This window comes from Anarrhichthys ocellatus, unplaced genomic scaffold (assembly GCF_004355925.1).
Source record: "Anarrhichthys ocellatus isolate YVR2014 unplaced genomic scaffold, GSC_Weel_1.0 scaffold19, whole genome shotgun sequence".
Taxonomy (NCBI): Eukaryota; Metazoa; Chordata; class Actinopteri; order Perciformes; family Anarhichadidae; genus Anarrhichthys; species Anarrhichthys ocellatus.
The window spans coordinates 788080-797836 of NW_022280049.1; positions in this window are offsets into that span (position 1 = coordinate 788080).

The following is a 9757-nucleotide window of genomic DNA, read 5'->3' on the forward strand; positions in this document are numbered from 1 at the left end:
CTGGCTGTACTTTTGTTAAAGACAATTGTTCAGGAGAGAAAGAACAAAACTGTCTCCACAATACTGTTGTGCTCTTTGCAGTTACAAAATGCATTGTACTAAATATCTCTTAAAGCTGAAAGTCACTGCAATATCCTTTGTATGAAAGGCAATGCAGAACTCAGAGACCCACACACGTTCCTACATTTCATACAGATCACAAAAATGTGTATGTACACATGTGCTGCACATATACTAAATATTGAAAGAAAGAAAAGAAAAGGAGAGAAGAACATGTAGGCATGAACACATCCACAGTGTATTATAGACATACTCATTATTAAATACTGTATATCATGACTAACAAGCTGTCAAAACTATTTTAAAGTCATCACAGAAAAATGATTTGTGATCTGAGGAAAACTAAATACGAAAAAATAATTACGTATCCTTCCGTACTCTGTATTCCAAGTAACACAACAATACCCAGCATCCTGCCACTTTGGATCCAGCTTCCTGTTGATGCAGTAATCACTCCTAATGAGGGCTCCTGAGGTCCACGCCTCTGTGTTGCTAAAGGTTTTCCCACAAACTAAGAAATTACACACATCAAATCTCCCATCAACACATCATCCAAACAATTACAGTCTCCTTGAGAGTAAAAGTCATCACTGAACGGGCCGAACTAATCAGCTGTCACGTTTGACATCTCTGTGACACACATGACGCAGATGCCAGACTCATTTACTGTCACATTTTAAAATATTAGAAGCTCTCTGCAGCCACAGAAGTGTTTGTATGGCTTTAATCTTGTCAACTCATCGATTATTAGATATGCGCCGTAATGCTTTGAGTGATGTAGTTTTAGTTTATTAACACTCTTGCTGAACACCATTTTACTGCTTATTATAAACTGCACACACACTTTTTCTCACTTACTTGTGCTTCTTAGCTCACCTAAAAACTAAAAGTGAGGTGCAGATGTCCAAGATTGATGGGGTTGAACAAGACGAGTTGGCACTTCTGATGAGCCTTTATAGGTGGAAAAAAATATGTCATGCTGACATCCTGATGATGCTGAAGAGCAACTTTTCTGTAAGATTTCATACAAACCGCTGTATGAGGATATATGTTGTGTCGACAAAAAGACAAGATTCAGAAGCGACTGACGTCTGTGTTTCTCTCACTGCTTCGGTCCGTTCACCTTCCTGTTTTCTTCTTAGGAGGTTTTTTTGGCTGGCTGTGAGCAGAACCCACTGCTGGATTATGTAACGCTCCAGGAATAAATGGCCTGAGGCGGAGTGTGAAAACCTCATCTCAGGCTGCAGGTGATTTGTTATAGTAACGATTTTCTTCAGGAAATCCAGCCAGGACCCCATATGATTGCTGTATATGCATAATCATTTGTATGTGTGTGACAGGACCCTTTGCTCTTGTTGATGTGTATACTTGTGGGAGATGGTGTATGATGAAGTGGGAGAGCACTGTGTGTGTGTGTGTGTGTGTGTGTGTGTGTGTGTGTGTGTGTGTGTGTGTGTGTGTGCGTTGCAGTCACACTGTGATTCACAATTTCTTTTTTCAGAGATCTTACATCTTTCCACATCTCCCACTTTCTTCAAGTGTTGCTATTGCTGTAAGTAGGCTTGGCAGGTCTGGATAAACACATGACTGCCGACCTTTACTGTGTCCCAAACAAACAAGATTTCCCTCAGATGTTTCCACAGCTTCGGACATGGCTCCACTGGAATTTGAAAGCAAGCATGACCGTCTTCATGATGCTGTGAAGGCCACACATGTCATCACATTCCCCGATGGAGGCTTCATCTCTAATTTCAGATGAAGTTTGGGATGGCTTGTTGTCAGGGGAGATGTTGAGGCTCAAAGGGCAATAAACATATCTGCAGTTATTTGAATTGGACATTTATTTTAAAAGATTGGCTCATTTTAATCATCTTAAAATGCTTAAGTATGCTGTCATCTCTGTAGATCATTAAAATGGCCCTGAATATGTTTAAACTGGGACTGATGAACTTGTTTCATCAGCTGCTCTCTGAATTGGAATGAGGTATAAAGGGCTTCATTTTTGATAAAGAGCTGTAATGGTTGTGTACAAATTCAGCAGAGGAAGGAGCTTTTAAATCTCACTTCCAAGACCCAGAGAAAAGGCTTCCTGCAAACACACTCCAGTGAATGAAATCCTCCATCTACTTTTAAGGGAAAGAACACATCTGTATCTTGGTGAAAGTGTCGTGGTGGTGTGATTTGGTTAAATTCCTGTTTGACTTAGCTGTAGTGTAAAATTAAGTCAAATGAATGAGGAAGAAGGCAACTCGTTAGTATACGGACTAATCAAACCTTAATTGTCTTTAGTAGTGGGCTCAATTCGCTATACTGCAAGATATGAAAAAGTCCTTGCATCTAACATATTTTGTCCACAAAATCCGCCTCGTTTACACAGAACAAGTGGAGCACTGACTCAAAACTGATGACTCACAAGACATTATGATTTGGTCATTGTGACAAACTATTAAACAGGAGTTATCAGTTGACGTAGATTCGAGGGAACATGGGTCATGAAAGGACACTGTTGTAACCACTTTTTCACCAGTTCAGCTTTAGTGATCCTATATTCTTATTGGCCAACGATAGTGCTTGCAATTGGGGTCCACATAATTTGGGTAGCCTTTTTTATTTTGTCCCTCTGCAGTCTGGTTAAATTGAAGAGGTTAAAGCTGTGATTAGTCAGTCATGTCGCGCTAATATTATAATGATAACCCTTGACGAACATTCTGTTTCTATAGTGAAGTGTTAAAATAGCTTTGCTTAAGCAACACATCAGGGTGCATTATTGTGCACTTGAACCAGAAAAAGGAATTTGTTCCCATTTAAATCTGCACACATTTTGATGCTAAGCTTCCTGGTTTCTTTTTTTTTTAACCAATGACCAGTGATTTCTTCCATTCTTATTCAACTGTTGCACGGAGGGATCTTTGTCTCTTTCCTGTCAGTCTGGTTGAACCATGGCACAGCGTTTTGTTCTCCATGAACAAAACATGATTTGTATCATCTATTTGTAGAAGACTTTCTACTTCTCAGACATATGACTGAAAGAACTCAAGCTTTTGTGGCTGGTGATCCAAACTGTTGAACAGCTGTATATTCTACAACATGAAATAACATGAAGATAAAACTATTCAATACAAATAGTGAAAAGAAATGACTGGATTATGATGTACAGTATCAACAGTGACAGATATGCATATATTAACAAAATGTGCATTAAGAACTTAAAAATTATAATCTATAATGTCAGTGGATATTTAAGTGTTAGAGGGTTATTGACAGCGATGGCAGTGCTGGGTCCACTTATTTGGTCCGGACTGAAATATCTATGTCCGCATACATGCAATTAGCAAACATTAGCACGCTTAACTAAGATGGTGACGGTGGTCAACATCATACACTCTTTACATCAGCATGTCGGCATTGTCATTATGAGCATGTTAGCATGCTGATGTTAGCATTTAGCTCAAAGCACCACTGTGTCTGCCTAACAGAGCTGCATGGCTGTAGACTTGTTCTTGTTATAAAATGCCAAAGGCTTTACAATTGTCACCGTGTGTGACACAAAGAAAGTTTTCAAATAGCAATGCAAGGGATTTGAAACTACGCCTCATGAACCCTGTCCTCAAGTGTCAGCTGTGAAAACAAAGTAATTTAGCCGACCTCAAAGCAATTCCTGTAAACTCTTAATCTCCACAATTTGTTCTCTGACTCTGCCGATTACACATCCCAGCTCTTGGAAGTGAACCGTTAGTATTCAAGGTATCCCTCAGCATCCTCCCGTCAGCCAAGTGCTCATTAGAGCGTTCATTTAAAATTTGACTTTGGCCTCGTTCCCTGTTATTTTTGTGTCAAATGCATTGTGAAATTGTGCCTTTTTATCATAGAAAACATCTGTTTATCGACACAAGCGTTTTTGTTGGCACACAATGCTGCTCTCTCAATTGCGTGGTTGGCTATTTAATAAGATTCAGGGTTCTACATAAACTTTATTTTAATAGATCTTAAGAGGCATCTGGTAACTCTCAGATTAGTAGTATCATTTTCTTGAACAGAAATCCTAACTCTACTACAAACAGCCATGAAATAAACCCTGTGCTATAAAAAATAATCGATGATTTGAGTTTAATTTTTACATAGCTTTGCCTTGTGCTTTATTAGAGCAGCAAGGCCCACGAGAGAACAAAACCATCCCTGAGACAGGCACTGTAGCAGAATAACTGATCTTAAAAATCACGTGTTATTATTTATTCTTTAGATGTTTACAAAATGGCAGATTCCAAAATATCTTTTCAGTCCTCTGACATAGTGTCCTGTAGTTCCTAGCAACAGCCGTTCAGTGAAGGATGCTGTTGTGACATCCATCAGCCTCTGAGGTCACACATTGCAGAGTGAGTCATCCGGCTCTGGTCCGCCATCAGCCTCATCTGTCCCTGGACCCGGCACGCTCTGCCAGTCAAATGAACCTTGTTAGGGGTACTGTGAAGCTCTGCAGCCAGAGAAAACAAGAAGAAGAAAAAAACAAGTGCACAGAGCATGACATGGATGTGGACAGCGAAACAGGAAAGTGAGGAGGTGGTTGTTGGATGCTTGTCAGACAGCGCTCCTTGTGTTACCCATCCCTGTCTAACTTCATCAGACCTCTCTCTCTCTTGTCTCTTTCATCTTTTTGCGGTAACAGCTGACACCTGTTGGTTCTGCAAGTAGTTTCACTTCACCCCTCTATCTTCCCCTACCTGCCCATCTCTCCCTCTCTCTCCTGTCTCATTTCCATGAGAGTGGACTCTCTGGCCTGACCATCTGGTGGGTTTTTTTTGGGATGCTCAGTCATTTTCTCTTTCCATGCAGCTCTGTGGAAACAAACCTCTAGCTCTAGTTCTTGTGTCCCTTTCTCCACAGGAAAGCACTACCCATCAGCATCCATGTGCAAAAGCTTCCGTGACTCTGGCAAAAGAAGGCCACTAACAGGATAAACTATGGCTATTATCATAAATACAGATTTCTTATATAGGTACTATAGCAGTGATTTTGTTACTTGACACCATACCTCTCACTCAAAGTGACTCTGAAAAGGGGGTTATGGTTTAAACACCAGAAAGTACATTTATCAAGCTACTGTACTTAAGTGTACTCAACATCAGCATATTTAATGTACTTGACACTTGTACTTAGGAAGAAAATAAACTTTCTACTCTACTATATTCATTGGTCAGTTTTCAGATAAAGTATTACGTTAAAAAACATTTGATAGTAATATCAAATATAATGCATTGTTTTATATAAAGTGGTTCCTATAGCTTTCATTGGCTTGTAACAACGTACACAGAAGCAGTTCCACCAGTGATTTTCCCTCAGATTGTTTCATTTAGACGTTTTAAGGCCTTTGACGCTTTCAGCATATTCAGCTGATAATATTCCAATATTCCAGCCAAGAAAGTACTTTAACTTAGGTAAAAGCTCTGGGTACTATTTCCACCACTGTAAAACACAGCCTACCTGTTTTCTTTTTGTAAGTAGCGTTGTCAAAGGCACGATAATAAACTCAGAGTCCTGAAAATAATGTACTCTAAGAAGGAAATGGTTTTGCATGGTGGTGTTTTTTGCTTCCACCTTGTCTGTTATTTCTATAATATCAGAACACTTTTTTTATTATGGCTTAACTAGGACCCAGACAGACAGTCTGAGACATTATACCTCCCTTTAAAACTACTATCACTCAGTGCTAAGAGTGTACAATTTCAAGTATTTAGTCATAGCTCTTTGATTAGTTGTGAGCATACTAGATTTGTAAACCAGCTTGTCTCGGGGTATTATTGACATTGATTGCGTGATCGAAACAGTCAAGGCTGTTTTTCAGATACTGTATATTTTTAAAATTATTTATTTGAGCTCCAATTCTTTATTTAGATATTAAAAATTCTCTGCTAAATATGGTAAGACAGCAGATGTGACATTTGACCTACTTCAGCGGAGAGTGTTGACTAACTCTATCGATGAGAGTCTGGACTGTCTGGCTGAGAAAGGAAGGGATAAACACAGTTGTCAGCTCCTCAGTTCACACAGCTATCTTACTAGGTCCTCCTCTCGGCTTATTTTTTCTCCTATCTGAGACTGGCTGATGATTCTAATACTCTTATCAACATTTAATGCCAGGCAAGTTGCTGAACAATGATATGTTTGTGCCTTATGTCCCAGGAGAGTCTTTGCCCTTAGTTAAAGTTGGCTTGAGGAAAATACTCTAATTCTGTTATTTAAAAATGTCTGGAATTTTGCTTCAAAACTCTTGATAATAATAAACTTTGTGGAGTTGTGATGTCTTCACTGCACACTCTTGATAATAACTGCTCCAAGCATGTTTTGATGCCTGTCCTTGTGGGCCTCCACTTCCTATGACAATCTCTTCTGATTTAGGAAAATAGGAAAATATCATTTATTTTGTTTCGTGTTATTAGTTTGCTGTAAAGAATACTCATAGTTCTGATATTATTACATCCCCAATGTAGTGGGGAACGCTCCCCAGAGAAGGAAGTGCAGGATTGTGATTGCAGCCCTCAGGCTATGTCCCCCTTTTGTCTGTTTTGTATGCTTGTTTTGCCTCCATTTTTCTTCTGTTTTGGCTGTTATTTGCTTAGGTGATTTTCATTGATTACTTTTAATACATTTCCCCCCCCCCCCTAAGGCCCCACTACAGAAACATATGTATTCTTTACTGTTGACTCCGCAAGAAAATCAAAAATATTGAGAAAAATCAAGCGACAATTTTTGTAGAAAAAAATTGTAGAAAATAGGCTTATTCAGTTTCTTCCGAAAAGGCAGATGAAAATATTGATATAACTCCCGTTTCCTTCTGTTAAATATACAGCCATGGGAGGTTTATCTCAGCTTCACACAAAGACTGCAACAGAGGGAAAAAGCTAGCATGGCTCTGTCCGAAATCCACCAACGAGCACCTTTGAAGTTTATTAATTTACATAACATTTCTTAAAAACAACAATTTGCTGGGTTGTGTGTGGGACTATCCAAGAAATAGTCCTGCTCATAACCCCCCGAAAAAAAACAACACAAGGTAGCTGTAAACGGTTAGTAAATATCACATATTTAGTTGGTTGATTGAATTCCAGATTAGGACTTTTAACTTGCACTGTTTTTCATTCCAATGCCATTTACAGATCTCCTCAGGTCTGTCTACCGCCAGCTGGCCTCATATCAGACATCTCTGGCTCCCAAAGCAAGTAACTAATGAGTGCAGACGTGCTTTTATTCACCTTTTAAAACTGGAAACCGCAACAGAGCATGCCTCTGTTGCTGATAAAGTATTTCATGCTAAATCTGTGTCCATGTACGGGCAGCAGAGTGTGGAGATTCATCTGGGATTTCAAATATCATCCATCTCCCTCTCTCTGTCTGATTGAACTTGGACCACCTTTTCCAGCTGAATTATTTTTGATGTTGTGGTAATATTTGTGTTTCCACAACTAATGAGCGGAACACAATAATACGGACTGACTGACAAAAATGATTCGGCATCAACCACTGTTGTGTTGGACATTATTGCTCCTATAATAACGTGCTACTTTTATCAGACATTTATAGCACAGTCTGCTTTCAAACTGAAGCAAAGTGTGGGCTCCAGAATTGATAGCATTTTAACAGGACAAAAGGGAAGGATAATTTCAAAGGCACAAAAGAAATCTTTACAACTCTATATGCATACCTTATTCCTTTATCTCCATAACCATCCTAATAAAGTCTTCACATGCTCTAGGTGTCAGGAGGTTATTACGATGGCTCATCGGAGGCATCTGGTTAATAACATCCAATTACGTTAAATGCAGTACAAAAAAAATTAATTTCTTTGAAAAACAAGCACGAGTTACTGAAAAAATATATATCTTTTCCTGGAATATCTGCTGTCACATGCATTTAGAAGCTGACAACAGTTAGTGCATTTTCTACAGCAGCAATGTTCTTATCACAGTTACAGTATCATCAACTCAACACATGTGTGCCTATGTGTATGTGTATGTGTCACAGCTCCCCATTGAAAGGAAGCAGATTTTAGTGATGCCATGCACCACAAAACACTCAAAGCTCTCCTCCATGCTTATCACATAAGGACGCTGTAAAATATCATGTAATGTGTCATCTGGGGATGGCTTACAAAAAAATGCTTTTATTACATTTGTTCCCCAGAGCCTACTCAACTCTGATACGTGTTTATATCATTGTAACACAAGGGGTTGTACGACACTGTCCAGTGGGTCCGCCGAGTATCAGAAATGCATCCTCAGGGATCAGAGAGGTATAAAAGAACAGAACAGAGGAAATATATTTGCCTGACTGTGAATAAGACCAAAAAAAGATTATCTTAAATCAGGTTATTTCTGAGCTACAAGTAGTTCTGTTCACAGATCACTTTTAGGGACATTTCTATTAGGAAAACACAGATGCTTGATTGCTACAATCCGTCCTGTAAAGGCTAAATGTTATATTTGGGATGTTTCAAAATCATCTGCACAACACTAGTGCACTCCAGTGGTGATGTGTGAGACTACACAATGTCCCAAAACTCACTGAAGATAGGGAGATCTGATTTATATTTAACTGTGTGCGTATATATGAAACACATCTGTCATGTTTAGTGACTATAGCAACCACACACATGTGTGATTTATTTCTTTGTTCACTTCAAGTCAGTAACGAGTTTTTATGTGTATGTATGTGTGTATGTATATATATATATATATATATATATATATATATATATATATATATATTTATGTACATGTGTATTTTTTTAAATTATTTTTATCTTTTATTATTTTATTTCATTCATTTCCTAGTTTATTTGTAACGTATCCAACAGTCTCACTGAGATTTCTGTTGTTATTATTGTCTTGCTTTTGCTGCTTTGACTGTCAAAGCACTTTGTGAACTCTGTTTTTAAAGGTGCTATATAAATAAAGTTATTATTATTATTATTTATTGTTAGTGTAACTAAGTTGTCAAATAACAAAAGAAACAAGAGAAAGGTGTTCTAAGAAAATCCTTTTTTCAAGTTTTTTTCAAGTTTTTTTGTTTTAGGTCAACATGACTACTTTGTTTGACTGATTTATAACTAATGCACATTTCTATCACTTTGACCAGATAGTTCATTATGTCAGAATTTCTAAACGTTGCACGTCTGTCAGTAAAGTGTCTCAAATAGAGCTTTTTCAAAGCGGACCTTTTTACCTAAGCACAGGTCTAACTTATTATGCTTAATTGGATCTTTAGAATAAATCCAATAGTCTTTAACCCTCCTGTTATGTTGAGGGTCAAATTGACCCGTTTCAAAGTTTGAAAATCTAGAAAAAACATTTGAAAGTACTTTTTTTGTATGAAACTTCTTCTGCTTGCCTTAATTAGTGTAATCAACGTGAACAAAAAAAAAATAAAAAATGATCATGTATTCGCAACCCCCCCTGCAGGTTTATATTACAGAGATGATATTCGGGTCAATTTGACCCGGCAGTGAAAGTGGAGGCTATAAGGGGTCAGAAGGGTCACGTTTAGACCATTTCTTTCTTTGAAAATGTGAGACAACATATTTCTACCTCCCACCATGTTTCACCCCATTTCTCTCTCACACACACACAGACACACACACACACACGCACACACACATACACACACACACACACACACACACACACACACACACACACACACACAC